Raw genomic sequence first — 25015 nt, forward strand, 5'->3', positions numbered from 1 at the left:
AATGTGGAATGGCTGGATTGTATGGTATTCTATTTGTGCTTTTTTTAGGAACCTCCATGTCCACTGTGGGTGTGCCAATTTACATTTCAACAAACAAGGCACCTGGGTACTCTTTTCTCCACATTTCTACCAACACTTGTTATTACTGTTTTTTTGTTTTGTTTTGTTTTGTTTTTGGCAGCCATCTGACCAATGTAAGGTTGTAATTCATTATGGCTTTGATTTGCATTTCCCTGATGATAAGTGATATTGAGCACCTTTTCATCTGTCTGTTGACCATCTATATATCTTCTTTGTAAAGATATCCATTCAGGTCCTCAGCCCATACCATGTGGGCTCTCAGAAATGTTCAACAGTACCTCAGGAGAATAGGGAGTGTTCAACAGTATCTTAGGAGAAGATCTTAGGAGATATTAGTATCTTAGGAGAAAAAGGAGTATTCAACAATATCTTATGAGAGAAAGCAGATGAACTTGCTCTGTATGTTGTTCCTTAGAGGTTTTAGTTTTCTTCTCCATTACATTCCAGGGCCTGGCACAGTGCTTCACACTTTTTAGGGACTAAGATAATAAATGAATATGTGAAGAAGAATGAATGCAGGATAATGCTTAGTAAAACATTTTTCAACTATATGGTTTCCTAAAAGTTTTTTTTTCCTTTTGTTAAAAGCATACAAATGAAAGAAAAATGTGTCACCTTAAAAGAGAAACTTCCTATCTGTTCTTAATAAGATACTGCAAGATGCTGAATCATCAAAAAAAGACTAAGTGATATGACGTACTCAAGATGTGCACTAAAACATTCTACGAAGATTTTCAACAGCAAATTCAGGGTCATGGTACTTTAAGTGCCAATACCTCTCAGCACCAGAAAGCAAAGTTAAATGGAAAACTATGCTTATGCACAATTGCAGTTCCGTTGTCATTAAATGTTTTAAATAAAAATTTCCATATATCAGTCCTCCGTGCAATCACATTTTCCTTCTAGAAATGCTGACCATACCTTTGCACAGTGTAGTGAAGGAAGGGACAGGGTTACTATGAACTAAATGAGTCTGTTTGGAAGGAAGCCAAAAGCAGTCAGGAGAGATGCTTGGCAGTGGCTAGAGTGAGAGGCCAGTGCCCCACAGAAGGAAGGCATTTTTCTGGTTTTTGGCTGTTCTGTCCTCCCCACTGAGTCCCTGACATTTAATGGGAATTGTGGTGAAGAAGAGCCTGGTGAGATTCCTGCCTTCAGCCATATGGGTCAGGGAATAAATCCATATAAAAGGTCCAGAAGTAGAGACAGTAAACTTTTATGGACACAAGACCTCACTCTGGCCCCAAAGATAGAGATTTCTGATCCTTGTTCTATGGGATAAAGCCCTTCCAGCCTTTCAGATCTGAGTGACAAACATAACTACTTCAAAGGCCTTCCTTTACTCATTTGCAAAACAACTTAAGCAATTTTTCAATTAGAATGCAAAAGCATTTTTGTTAGGGGCATTTATGTCAACAAAGGCCAAGCTTCCTTGTAAGGTTTGGATAAGTTTTTTTCAAGTAACTTAGGCATTAATACAAAAATGATCACGGCAACAACAGATTTTGGTGGCCTGAATAATTAATTTAGATTTGCGGTTTGCACTAATTGAATTCACTGGATAAGTGCACATTTGTCTTCTTTCTGCTCTTGTGGACCCAACAGCAGTCTTGGAACAAATGTTAAATGATGGGAAATTTTTGTTTATTGTGTAATTCAATAGCCTAGCATTAGAACTGCTTATTAGGTGATTATAAGATGCAGTGACAAGGAAAATTACATTTTTCTTGTGCTGACTGGTACAAACAATGGAATTAATTGCTGTTGGGTCTCAATTATACAGAAGTAGGAAGTTGCTGTTCAAGTATCAAAACGAAGATTTTTTAAGGGGGAGACAACAGAGAAGGGGGAAAAGAGAAAGATTGTGATAGAAGATTACGTTTATTGTGACAAGCATTATCACTCCAAGATCAAATTTGTTTCTTGGGGCTGAGTGAGGAGGAGAGACAAAAACAAGGCAAGAACCCATAAGAAAAGCAGTGCTACAGGAGCAGTGATCTTTCTGATCATTTATCACTGATGCTCCCAAACAAGTATTTGAGAATTAAATTATCTTGTCATTTCCCTAAGGACTGAAGTCATGAATAATGGGAAAAGAAACCAAACTCACAACATTTTCTCTGTAAAAATCAACCTATCGCTGCAACTGAAGTCCATATCACGGATGGCTCTAATTAAATACAAGCTTGCTTCATTACTTCTTAAGCTCCTCATCACATATACTGGTTCTCATGGAAAACATCAGATGAGGATGCTGTCTGGAGTCTCTGTGAAAATAATACACGTGCCGCTTCTACACTGCAGGTACCTTGAAAAAGAATTTTATCTGATAAAGATTTATTTTGGTACCAAGTGACATTTTTTTTCCTTTTTGGAATTATGGATATATAAAAATCTCAAGTCCTCCCTTCCAAGACAAGAGCCAGCATTCATTCAGAACTTAGTGAGGCACTGTGCTGATGATGGTTCTACATGCATTGTCTCATTGGATCTTCCTAAGAACATTTAGATGGTGTTGCTATGCTGTACCTCCTTGTGTTCCTGATGCCCAGGTGTATTAAACATCCTAGCCCTTGGAAGACACATGCCATTTTCCAGCTTCATATATTTGGTACTCCCTCTATGGCTATTGGACCTGACAATGCATCTTCCAAGATGCAGCTCAAACTGCAATGCTTCTGCTTGATGCTCCTAGGAAGAACTGGTACTTGATTCCCTTTGCTCTCGTAACAACTTATCAGCACCTCTGATTCCATTATATTATAGTTTTACTTATGTGTTTCTACATCTTTGAATGGACTAACTCTTTCAAAGACGGATTATTATTTATTCATTTTTGGAACTCTATGGCCTTAGCATAGGCTCTGGCCTATAAAAGATACTCTGTAAATGCTCATGCTTGCTATATTGTTAAATGGTTGTAGTTAATTTCACAGATTTATTAATTTCTTTGCATTAGCATTTAAGGTTATCCTGAAAGGTGACAAATTTTTTGTGTTTCCCTATTATTCCTAATTATAAATATGCCTATTTTTTTGTGTGTTTCTGGAGAAAAAAAGGCTTTTGCTTATGCATATGAAGGAGGAATTACATATTTAAAAAACAAACATAAAAAGTGTATGCTTGCTTCTACTTACTCTTCACATTGCCCTATTTCCACAAAGATTTGATAAGGATTTCCATATTTAAAGTAATTCACCATATCATGATGAGAAGCTATGTGATACACTGGAAAAACATATAATTTAGAACTCATAAGTTTGAATCATAACTTTCCCTCCTGATTAAATCACTAACATTGGGGGAACTCTATCATTTTTAGCATCTGTTTATTTATAGAATCATTGTGAGTTTTAAGTAGAAGGACTTACGGGATCATACTGAGTACATAGAAGTTAATCAAACTGTCCAAACCCTGTCTTCATGGAGCTGACTTTCCTGAGGGGGACTAAGACAATGACCAAGTAAATATAAAATAGGCAATGGTGATAGTTTTGGGAAGAAAAGTGAGTGGTACACAGCGGTGTGCTCTTTTAGTTAAGAGCGCCAAGAAAATCTTCTTTCATAAGAGGACTTTTAAGTAGAAACTGTAGAGGAGTGAGGGAGTAGGCCAAACTGGTATGGGGGAAGAGTGCCCAGGTCAGAGAGGTCAGCTATCATCATTCTTTGAACACTTGCTTTGCAGGTCCTGAAATGTGGAAGACAAGTCACTAATGACAGCTGTCTCCATGTAAGAAAGGTGTTTGCAAGGAGAGACATTATTCCCAGACTTGTTTCCACTTCAGAGCACCTTTCCTGCAGATCCTTTGGCCTCACTGATTGCTGCCATTGAAATTCAAGACATCTGACTTTCCCCAAAGATACTAGATTTTCCAATTACTAAGACATTTGAGTGTTCCCATATGTACTTAAAAAAAAAATTAAGTTGGAGCTCGTAAATTTGCTTTCATAGTTTCTTAAAGTCTGAACATTTTTCCTATAAATGTTGGCTAAACTGATCACTGCTCTGTAACATACTGAAAGAAGCAATGAGAAAAGTAAATATATAAGATAGCTAATATTAAAATTAGCTTTGGTATATAAAGTTTAGATACATAGAGAAATGGCCCTTCAACCTGGCAGAAAATTGCAGTTTTGAATGTGAATAACCTAAAAATATCTTTAATATTTTATTGGCATAGGGTACCAACTTTTGCTTTTCCCCGTTGTAGCAGGTAAATAAAAAAGCAGAGATTTCCATCGTAGCAGCACTATGCACATTGACCTTTATTGATTTCCATTAGTATCTGAGGTGGCTGGCATTTTCCTTTTATGTGCTGCATTAATAAATTTTGCTTAGATGCTGCCTGTGCATTTTTTCTTGAAGCCCCTCATTTGTTCATGACTCTTTCCGAAAAATCTTTTGAGTTTTGAAATTTGCATTTCTCTTGTTCTTTGTTTTCTTTTTTTGGGCAATGTACAAATAGTACCACATGAGCCTATTTCCCAAGGAACACTAAAGCACAGGAAGGCATATTCTATTTCAGTTTGTGGAGATTATTTAAAGGATCTCTTTGTTTTTTCTCCTTTTAAAGTCTAAGAGAACAATGCTTTGCATATGCTGAAACCACAGGACTGTAAATCAAAAAAAGATTCATTCTGGCACCTGGGTAAAATTGGTGTGAACTAATGTAGTGTTTTCTGAATGTTATTTTCAAGACCAGTGTTTACCAGCAGTCAAGTTTCCTTAAATCCACAGAAATAAGAGAAATAACAATGATGAAGTAAAATTTTTGTAAAGTAGCAGTAATTCAATTTGAATATCTGCCCTAAACCCAAGGTTATGTCATGTAAATTTTTATAAAGCATTCTATTTTTTTTTTTAAGGCCACACCTGCTGCATATGGAAGTTCCCAGGCTAGAGGTAAAATCAGAGCTATAGCTACTAGCCTATGCCACAGCCACAGCAATGCCACAATGCCAAATCCAAGTCTTTTCCCTGACCTGCAGCATAGCTCATGGCTCATGGCAACGCATGATCCTTAACCTACTGAGCAGAGCCAGGGCTTGAACCCGCATACCTATGGATACTAGTCAGCTTAGTTTCCACTGAGCCACAACTGGAATTCCTTGGTGTTAAGTGTTCTTTTATGAAAGATAGAGATAGCTTATGTACATTATAATTATTTTATGCCTGTAATAATAATGGTCTATTTTTTATAAAAAGAAATAGAACATGGTTCAAAATGTAAAAAAAAAAAAAAGAAACAAAGATATGCCTTTCTACATTTGTCTCTCCTACTTGCTATGGCTTCCCCAACCTACTAACAGTCAGGTAGCACTGTCGTGATTTCTTTGAATAGTTCTTTACTTCAAGAATTTCATATGTGTGCACCATGACTGCAGGACACATTCCTAGCAGTTCAAAATTAATACACATTTGCAACGATGTTCTGAAGATACAACCTTCGTAATATGTTGTTTTCCACTAAGTTATTGTGTCACTTAACACAATGTCAATAAAATCCCCAAGAGGCATCTTTTAAAAATGGACATAGTAAAGTTAATATGGACAAGTAAACAAAATGAAATAGCTTGGGACATTCTCCAAAATAAAAACAGTCTGAAGTTCCTGTCATGGCTCAGCGGAAATGACCCTGAGTAGTATCCGTGAGGATGTGGGTTCAATCCCTGGCTGCATTCAGTGGGTTAAGGATCCAGCATTGCCATGAGCTGTGGTGTAGGCTGGAAGACACAGCTCAGATCCCTTGTTGCTGTGGCTGGGTCATAGGCCGGCAACTGAAGTTCCAATTAGACCCCTGGCCTGGGAAATTTCATATGCAGCAAGTGTGGCCATAAAAAAAAACAAAACAAAACATAAACAGTCTGACAAGAATAGGATAATTTTATCAGACATAAAAACATAGTAAAAGTCCTATATAATTATGACAGTATGATGCTGGCAAATGAAGAGACAAGGCAATGAAATAAAGTAGGAGGTTCAGTCTACAGCCATACCACCCTGAACGCGCTCAATCTCATCTGATGTAGGAGGTTCAATAATAGATACAACCATGTAGAAATCTGATAGATGATATAACTTGACTCTTAGTGAAGAGAAAATGGAGTGAGCTACATTAAGATGCCATTTTTTTAACTTATCAGCTTAGCAAATTTCAAAAGTTTTATAGTTCTGTAAGGCTGTGGGAAAACAATCTGATATATTGCTTGGTAAGTATCTAGGTGGCTACAACATCTGCAAAAACATTTGGTGATTCTTTTCTTGCTTGGCGAGGTGTATTTCTGATCTTTGACAAGGATTTTGTTTTTGTTTTAGTGAATATCTTTATAAGTTTACTAATAGCCCTCATCTTCTCTTATGCACTTTGTACATGAATCTATAAATTTGCTACTCTGTACCACAATCTAGTCATGTCTTAACCCTCCTCTTTCCTCACTCTTTCCTTTCCTCTGTAACCCAGTGTTACTCGCTATAAGTATTTTTGAGTGTCTTTCTTGGTACCACTGTGTCACAGCTTCTCTTTGACCTCCCCATGTGTACTTTCCACTCTATCCCATCCTGATTTCTGTCCTGGAGCCTGCTGACATGTACAGATCAATAGATGGCTTCTGACCTGGTTTCTGGTTACGTTCAGCAGGCGACCCAAAGGAAGAAGAGTGAAGCCAGGGACCTTTTGAGGGGTTGCTTCAGACTGTGACACTCTTTGATTTTTCAAGGTAACCTTCTTTACAGAACTTTCTTCATCAGGTTCTACTAACAGCTCCTTATCCTCACATTTGTGGTCCTAAGGTGGTAACAACTCTACTGTTTTTTTTTTTTTTTTATCTTTTGTCTTTTTGCTGTTGTTGTTGTTGTTGTTGTTGCTATTTCTTGGGCCACTCCCACGGCATATGGAGGTTCCCAGGCTAGGGGTTGAATCGGAGCTGTAGCCACCGGCCTACGCCAGAGCCACAGCAACGCAGGATCCGAGCCGCGTCTGCAACCTACACCACAGCTCACGGCAACGCCGGATCCTTAACCCACTGAGCAAGGCCAGGGACCGAACCCACAACCTCATGGTTCCTAGTCGGATTCGTTAACCACTGTGCCACGACGGGAACTCCATAACAACTCTACTGTTAATATCTTCACAATGCCCACATCTTTGAAAATATTCTCTGTATTAAACCTTTCTTGAAGCACCCTAATTTGAATGTGCAGTTTGTTTCCTGCTGAGTCCCTGAATAATTCAACCACTACATATGTGTGTTTAGGTCTATTGTACCTTATCTGCAATTCTGATATAGGGAAAAGTTCTAAAAAGTAAACTTTGGATAAGTTCACCACAAATTTACTTGTTGGCAAAACCTGAGCAAAACTTTTTATAGTCTTTTTTCTATGACTTAGCATAAATATTCATATGTTTCATCACAGACATATTTTTAAAGCTGGTATTAGCTGTCTTTTTACTACAGAGAATTTTGAATATACACGCAAGAGGAAGAGAGTAATAAACCCACATGAATTTATTAACAGTCCCAACAACAATCTCCTCATGACCTATCTGGTTCCCTTCAAACCACCGTTCACTTTTCCCAGGGCCCAATCAGGACACGTAAGCCACACAGTAATTTAAACAGGAGAATTTTAATATAAAGAATCATTTATTATAACAAGACTTTGGAATGATAAAGGATTGGATAGTAAGTAGTAAACATTTTGTAGTGTTAAAGGGAAGGAATAGGCTAGAGTACTTTTAAGATTTTATACTCTAAAGACTTTTATTTATTTATTTACTTACTTATTGTCACAGAGATGACAAACATGACCCTGCAAATATGGCCTTCCCCCAATTATGCAATTTTTTTATGAGGGTCCTCAGTTTGTTTCTTTGAACTAATTAGGGCAGAGACAAGCTTCTCCAACAGTTCTGCTAAGGTCAATTCCTATTCCTGTTGTAAGTAGGCAATGTACTATTTCAAGGTCAGCCTCTCTCCTACAGGAAGTAGATTTTTGCGGGTGTTTCTGAGATTCCCTGGTATTTCCCCTCAGGTCTTTCCATTCTTCACTTTCTGCTTGACATCAGCATTTACACTTAATTGGGCATCTGCAGATTACATGAAATTTTTCTCTTTCTTTTGCAGAAAATGAAGTGTGAGTTTTTGTTTTTCTCCTTCCTGCTACTTTTCTATAATTTTTCGGCATAAATAGAGAAGAACATTGCTCATTTGATTTTACATTACTATTTTTTTTTTTAGGGCCACACCACAGCATATGGAAGTTCCCAGGCTAGGGGTTGAATGGGAGGTACAGCTGCAGGACTATGCATAGTCACAGCAACACCAGGTCCAAGCTGTGTCTGCAACCTACACCACAGCTCAGAGCAATGCTGGATCCTTAACCCACTGAGGGAGACCAGGGATTGAACCTGAATCCTCATGGATAGTAGTCAGATTCATTTCTACTGGAGCCATGATGGTAACTCCTCATTTGATTTTTAATGTCCGTACTCAGTAAAGGGAAAATTCGGCAATCTTATATTACTGCTCCCCCCCCCCCACAAGAGAAATGTGAAGCCTGAAGAAACAGTAGTCTTGTGAACAAATAAAAATTATGGATATACAGAAATATGAATTATAATCTGGCCTTACCACTTACTCTTTGTGCAACCTTCTGTGCTATTGAGCAATGTATTATTAATGAGCCATGGTTTCTTAATAAAATGTGGACAATAATCTCCATTTTACAGGAGTTGCAAATATTACCTGAGGAAAGCTTTGCCCAGAGTTTGCCCTCAGATGTTCAAAAATTATTGGTGTTCCCCTGCTGCCAAGAACCCTAGTGAATGTTTTAACAGGTGATTAAGTATCATAAATTTTTTTTTTACTAAGTTCATCTAAGTAATTCAATTTTATACCTTAAAGAGTTATGCCCCTTGGTACAGGGAGAGGTCAATACATGGTCACTATGTAAATCATTCAATTTTTGGAAAAGTAGACAGTCTGATTTTTAAGAGAAACATAGGATTAAACCAGAAGTTATCATTCCTGTGTCAAAATTCACTGCAAATTCAAATTTATTATTTTTTTAAAAAGGTCATCTATATGCCTTTCAAAAAAGATTGGGATTGGATTGTCTTCACCTAAGAATTCTATAAACATTCTGAGATCAAGTAAAAAAATCACTATCAACTTCTCTTCCTTTATTTGTGAAAAATACAAGTCATCTCCACAGAGTGCTAAAAAATTTTTCTGTTACTTCCAGATGATTTTAATTTTACATATTTTATTTATATGGTGCTCAATGTAAAGCATAATATATAGATTTTTCTGACAGTTTATTTAATAAAACTATAGTTTCCATATTTCAAAGAAGGAATGAAAGGAAATGAATGAAACAAGAAACAAGAATAGTTAAAGGAAGGATAGTTGAGAATAGGTCAGTAGTTTTCTGGAAGCTGGCACAGAATTTATTCCTGTCTCATTTCCCTTTTAACCACACACACATTCAATACTGTATGCTAACACAGCTGCAAGAAAGGACCATAGGGGTGTATTTTCCCATTTTTGAAATATCAAATGTTGAATTCATTTTTATATATATATGAATTATCAATATATATTACTGTTCTTGTTTTCCTTGTGCTGTAAATATATACATTGTCTGTCTACTGGTAATCCAGTGCATGGTGAAGCAAATATTTTTGCTTGATTTTAGGATACGAAAATCTCTTCTATATAAGTCATTTATATTTTAATTATAAAAGGACATTTGAAAGATAATGTGGTTTTCTGAAGGAACTCTGGGTAGTTTCTCACAAGTAACTGGAAAAAAAGGTCCAGTTACAATTTTAACTTCAGAGAACAATGTTCTCTCATGTTAAATGTTGTGTATTTTCACTTTACTGTGAGTTAAAAAATTCACAAACCACATGATTCCTCTTCAAAATTAAAATAGATCTCTACTTAGAAGTCATAAATGTATCAAAACTTGAAACCATGAGAATCTTAATTTTAGGGAGATTAAGTGGAGAGATGTAAACTACGAATCATCATGACAATGGTGTTTGGTTTTTGCAAGAGTATATTTTCTTAAAGTGTTTTATGAAAATATTTCCTTTCTTCTATAATCATCTCATTTATCATGTAGAAAGAAAATCTGGTAATTAAAATGAAAATGTCTTAGAAAGAAAGACTCATTAAATGATAATTCCAGAAAAGCAATTTTGAAAATAATTCTAATTCAAAGTGGAATTTAGTAATTTAGAAATATAAGTTAAATTCAATTTATATGTTTATTTTTGAAAATTAACACTTGAAATCTAGTGATATATTTTTCATTATAAATTTTTAAAGTGTTCCTAGCTTTTCTGAAGGAAAACAGTTTTTTTAATATTCAACTAGTATATTTAATAAGATTAAAATCACACTAAATATTTTTTTTCTGACCACAATGATGCGAAATTAGAAATCAACAAGAGAAAAACTGGAAAACTTATAAACTTGTGGAGATTAAACAACATGATCCTTAACAACCAACTGGTCAAAGAAGAAATAAAAAAGAAGTAAAAAAAAAATCTGGAAATGAAATGAAGATGCAAATGCAACATAGAAAAACATATGCGATTCTGCAAAAGTAGTTCTTAGATGGAAGTTTCTAAGTGATAAATGCATATATTATGAAAATGGAAAGATCCTAAATAAACAACCCTAATTTACAATGAAAGAAAGCAGAAAAAGAAGACCCTAAGTCAAAGTTAACATAAGAAGACATTAACAAAGGCAGGTGATAGAAAATATATATGACAAGAAAAATAATAGAAAAGATCAATGAAACAAAGTGCATATTTTGTGGGAAGACCTGCAAAGTTTACAATTATTTTACTAGCCTCAGAAAAAAAGAGAAAAGTCTCAATAAATAAAATCAGGAATGAAAGATGTGATATAAAATTGACATCACAGAAATGCATTGGATCATAAGATTCTACCATATACAGTTACATGCCAACAAGTTGGATAATCTAGAAGAAATAGATAAATTCCTAGAAACATACAACTTATCAAGACTGAATCAAGAAGAAATAGGAAAATTTACTAGTAAGAAGAATTTAATCATTGTGATCAGTTTACATAACAGTTTATATAACAATGAGTTATCAGGTTATATAACAATCATGCTTTTACCAAAAAGTCAAGAAAAAAACAAGTATTGATGAAGATGTGGAGAAAAGGGAACACTTGTGCACCATTGGAGGAAATGTAAATTATTTCAGTCACTTTGGAAAACAGTATGGACCTTCCTAAAAAATTTTAAAAACAGAACTACCATATGGTCCAGCATTTCAACCTTTGAGTATATGTCCAAAGGCAATGAAAACAGGATACTGAAAAGATACCTGCACTTCCGTGTTTATTATAGCATTATGCACAGTAGCCAACCTATGGGAACAACTCAAGTGTCCATCAGTTAATGAATGGATAAAGAGTATTGCGTTTATACATACAATGGAGTATCATTTAGCCATGAGAAAGAAGGAAATCCTACCATTGTGACAACATGGGTGGGCCTTAAGGGCATCCTCAAGGGATTAATTAATTTGAAATTAATCAGACACATACTATGTGATATACTAATATATGGAATTGCAAAAAGCAGAAATTATAGAAACGGAGAGTAGAATAAGTTTACTAAGTCAACAATTTGTACACCTTAAACAGACATAATGGCATATGTCTATTATATCTCAATAAAAACAAACAAAAATAGGGAGTTTCTATCATAGCTCAGAGGTAACAAACCCGACTGGTATCCATGAGGACATGGATTCCATCTCTGGCCTCTCTCAGTGGGGTAAGGATCCGGAACTGCTGTGAGCTGTGGTTTAGGTCGCAGATGAGGCTCTGATCTGGCATTGCTGTAGCTGTGGGTATGGCTGGCAACTGCAGCTCCGATTGGACCCCTAGTCTGGGAACTTCCATGTGCTGCAGACGTGGCTCTAAATAAAAAACAAACAAACAAAAAAACCCAAACAAATGAAAATAAAAACTGTTTACTTAAAAATTTATATAATGAGCACATGTGAACAGCAGGATATTTTGAGCATCATTAACATTTTCTCTGTAGGATTCATTAAACACACATCATGTTGGTTCAAAATGCATTTGTGCATATATGCTGCATTTATTATTTTACACTTACAGAGAAAATATGCCAAGAGAAGAGCAATAGAATACGGCATCTAAACAAATGACGCATTTTTGGAAACAGCTTTTATTTTACTTCCCCTGGTAGTTCAGACAAACAGAGGAGTCTGTGTGCTTCAATCAGAAGGAGGGCACCACCAGGTTTGCAAATCTTACAGAAAAAATCTAAAGAAAATTTTAATATTGGTCTATAATTTTGCATAATGATAAGTTGTACTCACTGTGTTTTCATTGTTATGGAGATAATAGCAAAAGTGGAAACCATGGCATGCTTGAGAACCTCTTCTACAAAGAACAGCTCCAGCTTTACCCTGATAGTTGCCATTTGTATTGGTAGGCTTAATATTACCAGATACTTTTCATTTTCAATAAAAGCTGGAAATTGATATTGATTTGTAAAGTCTTTTTTTATATGTTGAGAAATAATTCCAAGTCCAAAAAGGAAAACATTGTGAGCCAAATACTGTACTATCAGCCCGTTAGTCATCCTATTTAGAAATTTATGGGTGTTGTTAGGACTCTGACTTCTTTTTTGCTTTTTAGGGCCCTGCTTGTAGCATATGGAGGTTCCCAGGCTAGCGGTCCAACCGCAGCTACAGCTGCCAACCTACACCACAGTCACAGCAACATGGCATTTGGAGCTATGTCTGAGAACTACATCACAGCTCATGGCAACACCAGGTCCTTAACCCATTCAGTGAGGCCTGGGATCAAACCCACATCCTCATGGTTACTAGTCAGACTCATTTCTGCTGAGCTGCTACAGGAACTCTTTGACTCTGACTTCTAGCCTATTTCATTCCCTCACTCTGATCCCCATCCTTAAAAAATTAAAAATTCCTAAGAAAACATTTATGAAATAGTTATTAGATACCAGGCTCTATGAGTGCTGAGTACCTTATCACATTTAATCTTCACAAATACAAAACTATGATTCTTCCTTGCTACAGTGAAGAAATTGAAGATTGGAGTTAAGTAATATGCCCAGGTTCACAGGACTAGAAAATGTAGCTGCGTAAAGTATCCAACACAGCAAAGACTTGTAGTTGATATGATCTAGTCATGGGGATATAGTGTCTTTTTCCCAAATCACTCAGGTGGTTAGTACTAATAACAGTACCATATTTCTTCCCTTCCAAACAAGGCCTTTTTTATCAGCAGGACTGCCTTGAGTTTTCAAGTGTCTTGTCTCTGAATTCAGTTATTTTAGTAAGTTCTATTAAGAGCAAGAAGGCGTTTCTTTTTGTCTCTCTCCATCTTTATATAATCAATTTGTCAGCTGTGCATCCAGCAATTTTTTTTCAAAAATATGGATGGAAGGAATTTTGTATGTTTCTTTCTTGTATAAAATGGTTTCATGAGCACATATTGTTTTTTTCATGTTATTTCTTAAATCTTCTCTGTGTACTAAATAGGTATATTTCTTTTTTGTGCTTCAAATTCTTAAGAGGAAAGTATTGATTTACTCATGTATTTTTCCAAAAACTTCAAATATTTCACGATCTTAGGGAGTGTATCTCTAGAACTTTAAAAAGGAATTTTCTTCTTTACCAGAGAATGATTAAGCCAAGTTTTCAGAGACTTTCAGTAAGAAAATGTCAAAAATCATGCTTGTTTAAAAAATTAAATGCCACCTACTTGTCTTTTTTTTTCTTGAGCATTTCATTCTTTAAAATGTGGAGATAACTTCTAAAGTTACTTATATCCACTGGTTTCCCTTCATATTGTGTATCTTGAGACATACGATTTAATTTTCTTTTTATTATAAAAGTCACAAATAGTAATTTTCATTCAGAGGCATTTTTCCAAGTAAGACACACAGATGGCCAACACACACATGTAAAGACACTCAACATCACTAATTATCATGGAAATGGTAGTCAAAACCATAATGAGATATCACCTTACACTAGTCAAAGTGGCTATCATCAAACATTTGCTATTTGTATCAGAAAACACACTAATAAGCATGTAACAAGTGTTGGCAAGGATGTGAAGAAAAGGGAACTCTCATGCACTTTTGGAGTGAATGTAAATTGAAACAGCCATTATGGAATCTATATGAAGAATTCTAAAATATTAAAAACTACCATGTACCACTCCTGGGTATTTATCCAAAGAAAAAAAAGACAGTAATTAGAAAAGATACACTCACATCCATGTTCACTGCCTCATAAAGACAGTATATGGAAGCAACACAAGTGCCCGTCAGTAGAGGAATGGATAAAGAAGATGGATAAAGATGAAGAATATTAGCCATAAAAAAAATGAAATCGCCATTTGCAACAACATGGGTGGAACTAGAGAATATTATTCTAAGTGAAAAAAGTCAGAAAGAGAAAGACAAATACTATTGTGATTTCACTTATACGTGGAATCTAAGAAACAAATTAACAACTACAACAAAACAGAGTTAGAGATGCCACCTACTTGTCTTTTTTTTTCTTGAACATTTCATTCTTTAAAATGTGGAGATAACTTCTAAAGTTACTTATATCCACTGGTTTCCCTTCATATTGTGTATCTTGAGACATGCGATTTAATTTTCTTTTTATTATAAAAGTCACAAATAGTAATTTTCATTCAGAGGCATTTTTCCAAGTAAGACACACAGATGGCCAACACACACATGTAAAGACACTCAACATCACTAATTATCATGGAAAGGGGAGAAGGAGGAGGGAAGAAACAGGTGAGGAAGATTAAGAAATTCAAACTTCCAGGTGCAAAATAAATGAGCCATGGGTATTAAATATATAATGAAGAGAGTATGGTAAATATCTATATTTTTATGTGGTGACATATTATAACTAGACTAATCTTGGGGATCATTTTGAAATTCATAGAAATACAAATAACTATATTGTGTAACAGAAAATGAGTGTTGTAGGTCAATTATACTTCGAAAGCAAGCAAACACATACAGAAAAAGAGACCAGAGTTGTGGTTACCAGAGGTGGGGTTTATGGCAGAGGAATTGGATAAAGGCAGTCAAAAAGTCCAAACTTCCAGATGTTAAGATAAATAAATAGTAGTGATAAATAGTACATGATAAATATAATTAACATTGTGTGTTATATATGAAAGTTTTTAAGAAAGTAAATCCTAAAAGTTCTCAGCACTAGTTCTTAATTTTGTATCTATGAGATGATAGACTTTCAAAGCTTATCATGATAACCACTTTATGATGTAACTCAAATCTTTCTGCTGTATGTCTTAAAGTTATACAGTGCTGTATGTCAATTATATCACAATAAAACTGAAAGAAAAATAATACAGACAATTAGCCTGTTTTCCTCTGATTTCTCTTCATTAATTCTCTACCATTGCTTAAATGATTTAGTTCAAGACATTTTACCATTCAGGCCACATCCTGGTTTCAGAAATCTAACCTAATTGGCTATTTCACAGATACATTCTCTATGTTTAGAAACCAATTCATTCAAATGATCAATTAATTAATCAATCATCAAATTCTAGTTTAATTTTTGAGTGACCAATCTGATTGAGGCACTTGATACAGAAAAGAAAGAACAAAGGTTTTTCCTTAGAGCTGCTTCTCCAGAAAACTTGTAAACAACTGGATACAAAAGAAATATAAGTGACTGTAATAGTACAAAGTGAAGGGTAATATTTATCCATCATCCATTCATCTATCCATTTATCAGTCATATTCTCAGACTATTTTGACATACTTGAAATTTTCTTGCTATTTTCTCATGTATCTTGGGATTCAGGTAATTAATTTTGATATTTATTCTAATTTTCTAGTGTGGGGGCTATTCTTCATGATAGAGAAATTGACAGCAAAATGGGAATTGAGGAACATTGCCTTCAGTCTTCAAGTGTCCAAGTTTTTGGAGATTTTCTTCCTATTCTTTCACTGATTTTTAGTTTGATTCCATTGTGGTCAGAAAATATATTATTTCTTAAAAATTTGCTAAGGTTTTTTTTTTTTTTTTCTTGCTCAGAGTATGATCTATCTTGATTTGCGTTCCATGGACATTTGAAAGAATGCGATTCTTCTGCTGTGGGATGGAATGTTCTGTAAAAGTTAATTACAGGTCATTTGATGATGTTGCTGAGTACTTCTGTATTCTCACCAATTTTCCCTCTAATTAAATTATTCATTGCTGAGAGAGAGCTGTTGAAGTCTTCAACTGTAATTCTGGATTTTCCTGTTTCTCCTTTTAGTTTTGTCAGTTTTTGTTTCATATGTTTTAAGCTGTTATTCGGTGCATTCAAATTTAGGGTTGGTATGGCTTCTTGGTGGATTGACTTCTTACTCATTGTATAATATCCTTTCATGTCTCTGGTAATTTTGCTCTTAAGAGTCCATTTTATATGAGATTGATATAACCACTCTTGCTTTCCCCTAATTAATATTTACATGATCTATTTTTTCATCCTTTTGCCTTCATTCTGACTATACTGTTACATGTAGTCAATTTCTTATAGATAACACATAATTTCTTCAAGTTTTTAATCTATTCTGCCAATCTCTGCTCTGCAATTGATATTTATGAACCTGTATGCTAAACACTTTATTTAGAGCTTAATTCTTGTTTTAAAATTTCCATTTTGTTCTCTTTATATCTTCTATTTCTTTGCAGGGACTATTTTTTGCTGAAGTTTTCTTTTCCTTTACTTTTTTCATTTGTTTCAAGCATGTTTAACATTTTTCATTACATCATTTTTAATCATGACTGCATTAAAATTTGTCAGATAACTCTGTCATCTCTGTCATCTTCATATTGCCATCTCTTGATTATTTAAAAAATTCAGCTTAAGATCTTTCTGTCTCTTGATATTATGAGTGATTATTTTTACTAAAACCTAGATTTTTTCATATTATGAGACTCAAACTTCTTTAAAGTTTTTGTGTTAACTAGTTTTTTTTTTTTTGATACCACTCCAACAGGTGAAAGGAAAGGTTGTATGACCTCATTATTGCCAGGTAGAGGTAAAAGTTCAGGTTTCCTAGTGGGCTCAATTGACATCCAGGAGAAAGAGAGTGGTCCTCCTTATTGTCAGGTAGGAGTGGGAGTTCTGGCTCATCAAGTGGTCTCCATTGACCATAGTGTGTGATCTTTTTAGGATGGATGGTGTTGCAAATCCCTTCTTTCCAATGGGCCTCTTCAGCCAGCAGAGAGGAGGTGTAACCTGATGATGAAAACTGGGCTGGCATGTGTCTTTACTGATGGTGGTGAGGGAGGGATAAGCAGGTGAGGGATATAAGTTCCAGCTTCCTACATGGCTTCTCTACATCACCCAGTGGAAATGTTTGAGTACATCGTCACAAGTTCACAAGCGTGGTAATGTAGGCTCCTCATTCAGCCTTTGTTTTTCTGAGCGCAGGTAGGACCACATTGTGTGTGTGTGTGTGTGTGTGTGTGTGTGTGTGTGTGTGTGTGTGTGTGTGTGTGTTTGTGTCTGGTTGAAGCATAGTGTTTACAGTATAAAATTTTCTGACTTGCTAGGCTGTTCCTTTCTGGTTCTTTGATTTAACATTTTTGTTGTTGCCTTTTTCTCTTTATTACTGTCATGTCTGGATTGCAGTCTTCTTCAGCTCCACATTTGTTACATGTGAATCAAAATTCAAATCTAGAGAACTCACCACCGCATTATTCCTCAAATGTCCCTAGCCAGTCTGCCTTCTCTTTACCTTTCAGAATCTTCATGTGTTTGTCTTCTATATAATGTCCAATCTCTTTAGTAATCTTTAGTAGGTGGAATTGGGCAAAATACAATTACTCTGTCTTCTCAGAAATAGAAATCCTGGTGGTAGTTTCCTACATATTATCTTTGCTCTCCTTCTCACTAGCATCAGCACATTTTTCTTTGGGGAGGCAATGTGCTAGGTTAAAAATATTCACCTCTCTATACTTCCTTGCCTTAAGAGTAGCCGTGTGATCGAATTTTAGTCCATGATAAAACAGCTAAAGATTTCCCATCATGGCGCAGTGGAAATGAATCTGACTAGGAACCATGAGGCTGTAGGTTCGATCCTTGGCCTCGCTCAGTGGGTTAAGGATCCAGCGTTGCTGTGAGCTGTTGGTGTAGGTCACACAAGTGGCTTGGATCTGGCATTGCTGTGGCTGTGGTGTAGGCTGGCAGCTGTAGCTCTAATTAGACCTCTAGCCTGGGAACTTCCATATGCCACAGGTGCAGCCCTAAAAAAGACAAAAGACAGAAAAGAAAAAAAAAAAGATAAAACAGCTAAAGTCTACTGGGTAGAACTTTTGGAAAAGCTATTGTTATAGTAAAAATGGACAGATGGAGGGGCATGTTTCTTTTCTCTTTCTTCTTTTCCCCCTTCCTTCTGACTAAAATAGAGACATGATTCTTCGTGTTAGAATAGCCATTATGCCCAAGAAACAAAATCCACCCATTATGATTGGCAAAGAAAGAAGCTAAAAGGAGCCTGAATCCTTTACTAACTCCTTGAGCAGATGCAGAGGACTTAAGTTTCCTACTCAAGGAGTATTTATTACGGAAAAAATGTCTATTGATTGAAGCTGTGCTAGTTCACTTTCTGTTTTACTCACTCAACACAGTCGTAAGAGTTCTCTATTTAGTTCTCTTCCACCCAATTTGGAGTCAAGCTACATTTTACTTCACCTTCAAAATTCTTCTCAAGGCCACTTCCACTAGGATGACTTCCACGTTTTTACCCTAAAACAGATGTTCTCCTCAGCTGTGCCAGCACCAAGTATCACCCTCTATCATGCTTTACGTAATTGTATTTTTAAAAAATTTATGATCCTTTCAACTTCACTAGACGACTTCTTGAGAGCAGGAATTATGCCTGCCTGGTACTTATTAGCTGCTCAATAAATGATTGTCAAAAAGGCAGATGAACGCAATTTTCTAGATAGCATTTGTTTCATTGCAATTTGTTGTAATTTAAAACTATTTTCCCAGTAATTAGCTTCATGGAGTGTGTTGGCACATTTCACTTTTCCTAAAGCTCCTGGAAATATCTGAGACACTGGACAGGAATTAGTGCCAGAGTTATATTAAATATGTTTAGTTAAAGTAGAGCACCATAAATTCCTCTGTTTTTATGATGTTGGCAAGCCAATTTCCTCTATGTTGCCAATTTTGGGATATATATGTATTTTGCATCTAAAAAGTTGAAAGAATTGGAGGATGTGGGGGGAGCTTCCTGTACAGATTTCCTCAATTTTCTGCCTCCCTAATGTTGTTTTGTGATAAATTGAATTGTCTTTCTGGGATCCATCATGGAATCACTGTGTACTGGCTCTTTGCCTGTCTGTGATGCCTTTATGACCACCCCAAATCCACACTGATGTCACCTGGGAAGGCAGGGACTAATTTACATTTCTGCTAAAGTTACCATATTTTTTTTTTCCCCATGACCAAAGTCTACTTCTCCTCTCTCAACTTTCTTGACTCCTTGATGAATGGGTTTTTTTATTATTAATATTTATTTTTATGATTTATTTTTTTACCCTCCCAGGTTCACCTGCAACATGTGGAAGTTCCTAGGTTAGGGATGGAATCTGAGCCCCATCTGTGACTTACACAGTAGACGTGGAAAGGCTGGCTCCTTTAACTCACTGCACTGGGCTGGGGATTTAACTGCCACTGCCACAGAGACAAGCAGGATCATTAATCTACTGTGGTGCCACAGCAGAAACTCTGGAGGCTCTTCTTCTTCTTCTTTTTTTTTTTTTTGTTTTTTTTAAAGAGGATAAAATGGACCCAAAGGAAATCTCAAATCTGGCAGCTCTCTAAAGGCAGGATAGATAACTTTAAGTGATATATGAAAATTTCAAATTTCTTGGAATATCCTGAGGCTTGGGTGAAAGGCGTGGGAGTCTTCTGAAATGGAGCCAGAAAGGACTGAAGGAAGGGCCAGTCAGCTAATGTTTGCCTCATTCTCTTAACTGTTACATGTGAATCCTTTTGGTGTTTGCATTTTTTGTAAGATGCAAGGCATAGGCATGCATTCTAATACTATGAAGAACTCTCTAGAATAAATTCATGCCCCTTTTTCGACGAAGTAAAATTATAAATGCATAATTAATATATATATATATACATATATAAATATATTTTATACCTACAATTATATAAAAACAAGGAAATTGCTGTTTACAAAGACATTGGTGTGTATATGTAGTGTTGCTTCTGAAATTTAAAAAAATGTCAGATAACACAATACCATGACTATCAAAATGGGAGTTGAGCTAGGAATTCCAAAGTAAAATAAAATGTATGCAGGAAAAATTATCATGTGATAAGCAATGCACTATACTAATATAAAAGTATCAGTTCAAAAAACCCCTAATTCTAAGTATTTACTTAATTCATGAACTTGAGTTTCTTAACCTGTAAAATAGAATGAATATATGTATTTTTTTGCTGTGCCCATGGCATGTGGAAATTCCCAGGGGATCTAACCTATGCCAGAGCAGTGACCTGAGCTGTGCAGAGATAGAGTGGAATCCTTAACCTGCTGCATCACAAAAGAACTCTAAAAATGAATAATTAATACTAGTAATCAATATGAGTATTTAATGATATGTATCCTGCATTCCTTACACTTATTGAAGGATAACTAACATCCTAAGTTAAAATGCTTTAATACTTCTAAAGTGCTAAAGTGTAGATTTTCCTTATAGTTAATAACAATAGTTACAGATCATAATTAGCAATAGAAAAAACAAAATCAAAAAGTTCTGGAGTTCCGGGCATGGTGCAGTGGAAACAAATCCAACTAGGAAACATGAGGTTGCTGGTTTGATCCCTGGCCTTGCTCAGTAGGTTAAGGATTCCGTGTTGCAGTGAGCTGTGTGGTATAGGTTGCAGATGCGGCTTGGATCTGGCTTTGCTGTGGCTGTAGCGTAGGCCAGCAACTATCTGTCCGATTAGACCCCTAGCCTGTGAACCTCCATATCCCATGGGTGCATGCAGCCCTAAAAAGACAAAGAAAAAAAAAAAGTTTCAATTTGTTAGGTTGATGATGAGAGTCAAAGTTCTACCTGTTAAAAGCTTAGCTGTGTTTAACAAAACATTGCAGCAGTGCTTTTTTTTTTCAAAAGAATATCTGAAAATCAATTATAATGCAACAAACAGCTGAGGAGATGCTTCTATGTGCTTAAAAAGTAGTACATATATTTATATATGAGAGTATATGTATGTATATAACACACACATACACACACATTACTAAAATAAATCCAGGGTCTTCCCTTTATGGCTTAGTGGTAATAAACCCAACCATCCCTGGCCCTGCTCAGTGGGTTAAGAATTCAGTGCTGATGTGAGCTGTGGTGTAGGTCACAGAAGTGGCTTGGAACTGGTGTTGCTGTGGCTGTGGCATAGGCCAGCAGCTACAGCTCTGATTAATCTACCTTTAACCCAATGTGCTCTGTCTGGGATAGAATCTGTACCTTCGCAGTGATCTGAGCCAGTACACTCAGATGCTTAATTCACTGAACCATGGTGGGAATTCCTCAAGCAAAGTTTTTGAGATAGTTGTTTCTTTTGATATTTTTCCAAATAATGTTATTTTAAGACCACTTCTTTGTTTATGATTTTTATAATCTACCTTTTGACATTCTATAATAAAGATGAAGATTTTAAATTTCCCTACCACAACTGCATATCTCCCAACTTTATTCTAACATTGGAATTAAATCAATGATCATTATTTTCATCATTATATTTATACAAATACAGTTCCTCCAGAGCTAAAGTAATGTACAGTGTGTGGGTTTTGTATTGTAAATAACTGCACTACTTTTCACATGCCGAGTTCGCTGTATCAATATTTTAAATTTATGCCTTTATTTTTGTAGCTCTCCACTAGCTTTCAAAATCTAGACTGTTTCTAAGTAGTTCCAAACCTGTTACCTTGAGATGTCTCTTCATTAACTTCATTAACTTCTTGATTTTATTCCATATTTCCTGGATTTCATCTTTATATTTCTTGATTTATTCATAAAGCTGATGAAGAATTTTTTTCAGGACCTCTCACAGGAAATATGCATTCAGAACCCTGGGGGACATGAAAATTCCTTGATGCTCTTCTAGACTGACTGTGATAAGAATTCGGCTAGGTGGAGTTTTAGTTTGAAAAGCATTTTCCCTCAGAATTTTAAAGTACTTAACTCCAGTGTCTTTTAATATGTAGTGCTCATTGTGAGAAATATAGGTCTTGTTTCCTTATTCATGACTTGTTTTTTTAAATCTCTAGAGATTTTAGGATTTCGCTCTCTTTCCTGCACTAAAATCTTATATATGTGCCCTGATATGGATCTGCTTGTATTCTTTTTCTGTGTACAGTAGGCCTTTTCTATTAAAAATGTATATTATCTATTTCAGGAAAATTCTCTTGCTTTCCTTCTTTAACTCTTGTTCTCAGATTTTTTTTTTCTATTTCCTATAGAACTCCAATTAGCTGAAAGATAAGTTTTCCATATAATTTCCTTAAGTCTCTTAATTTTCGCTCATTTTTTTTCTCTCTCTCTCTTCCTCTCATCTCTCTTTCTCTCTCTGCACATTGTTTCCTTATCATTATCTTTCAAAGTTTCCATTGTAATTTCTTAGCAATTATATATAGGTTTTTAGGGCTATATCTGTGGCATAAGGAAGTTCCCAGGCTAGGGGTCAAATTGGAGCTGCAGCTGCAGTTGCAGCTGTTGGCGTACACCACAGCCACAGTAAAGCGGGATCCGAGATGCATCTGTGACCTACATCACAACTCACGGCAATGTTGGATCCTTAACCCACTGAGTGAATATGGGGATTGAACCCTCACCTTATGGATATTAGTTGGTTCATTACTGCTGACCCATGATGACAACTCTAGCAATGACATTTTATATTATAAAGAATTATTTCCTATTTTCAGATTTTTTTTTTCCTATTCCAAAGTGTCAGAAACAGATTTCTAAGATGGTCTCTAAACTTCTTGGCCTCTCATGTGCACATCTTATGTGATCACCTCTTCTTGAGTGTGGGAGGAGGTTATAAATATGATGATATATCCTTCCCTTGATTAATTCACATTGTGTGAAAGAAAGGATTTTTCCCATGTAATTAAGGCCACTAATCAGTAGATGTTAAGAGAAAGGGGGATTGTAGTGGATGGGCTTGAAGTAATTAGCTGAATTCTTCAAAACAGGGCTCAATGGACAGTGATACCCAGAGAACTATACTCCTTGCTGGAGGCAAGTAACATTCGTGCTTCTGAAAGCCACCCTGGCAAGAAACTGATGAATGGTCTCTGGAAATGGGTAGTTCTGGCCTAGAGATAGCAAAAAAATGAGATCTCAGTCCTGTAACTAAGAAAGATAATAATAACTGTTTTTTGTTGTTGTTGTTGTTGTTGTTGTTGTTCCCTCCATTACTTTTATTTGTTCTTTTATTATTTTAGAATTTTTCTTGAGAGCTCTCCTCAAAGAGTGGTTACTCTTAGTGTTCCTTTTGTTTCCTTTCCTTTTTATTTTCTTTTTTGGCCATTCCATAGCATATGGAGTTCCCAGGGCAGGGATAAGATTTGAGCTGCAGTTGTGACCTATGCCACAGCTGTGGCAACACTGGATCCTTAACCCACTATACTAGGCTGGAGATTGAACCTGCGTCCTAGTGCTGCTGAGACACCCTTTTCCCACTGCGTCATAGCCGGAACTCCTTAGTGTTCCTTATGTTTAAATGTGAGACCCTAAGGAGGGGACCAGGTATCTGTGTGAAAATGTGAGACAAGATTCCATTTAATAGACATGAGCAGTTATGTATTTTTTCTCTGTTCTTATTTCATTTCTCCAAAAGAGAAATATTTGATATTCTGGCTATGTTCCTATTCTCTGGCTGTTAGAATTCTGCTTGTGATGGAGTACCATGGTGACCTAGCAGTCAAGGATTCAGCATTGTCACTGCTGTGGCTCGGTTCCATCCCTGCCCTTGGAGCTTTAACATGCCTCAAACGTGCCTCCTCTCCCCCGCAAAAAACTCATTCTTCTTGTGAAATGGGTTAGGAAGTCTGAGTATTTGATAAATTTATAGGCTGAGTGTCCTAAGCCCATAGCTAGTTTAAATATTCCCATGAAAATGTTGCAGATTCATATTACCTAGGGGTAAATATTTGGATGCCACCTTTCTGTGTCTCTGTATGGTCACCTTGACAATCTCCTTTGCAACGTGAGGTCTCAAAGCTGCCATTCACTATACATGTGAGCTGGCCTCTGAGAACTTCTGGGGTCTGGACCATACGTCAGTTCCCTTCAAGTTCAACTCATGAAAAATTACCATTTTTAAGGATAGAGATTAAGAAAGAACATACTATTAAATTGGCTTACTGTGTTGTGGAACTTTACGAAGATTATTTTTATGCTCATGGACGTATAAACTAGTGTTTGAATTATGAGGAAGGAGCAATGTAACTGATGTCTTGTGTGGTTTAGAATATGGATTTGATGAATATGGATTATTTCATACACTCATCATTTGGAAGGTAGCTGCAAAAATAATTCCTGACGTTGGAGAGGATCAGTTGTCACAACTACTCAGCTGTTATCTAGTTGAAGGCTCCAGAGGATTTCCCTTGTGGTTCCATCACCAGCAGCAGCCAGTGTTTGTCACCAGCTATTTCAGTTGTTCCACTGCTCACCATCTCCACCTCACCTAAATGGCAGCATTTCTGATGCAACAGCAGTGAAACTGCTCTGCTTTGGGGAATTCTCCTATCATGTCAGATAAGTATCTCCATGAAGGCAGCTCA

The sequence above is a fragment of the Phacochoerus africanus genome, chromosome 2 (assembly GCF_016906955.1).
Source record: "Phacochoerus africanus isolate WHEZ1 chromosome 2, ROS_Pafr_v1, whole genome shotgun sequence".
NCBI classification, from domain to species: Eukaryota; Metazoa; Chordata; class Mammalia; order Artiodactyla; family Suidae; genus Phacochoerus; species Phacochoerus africanus.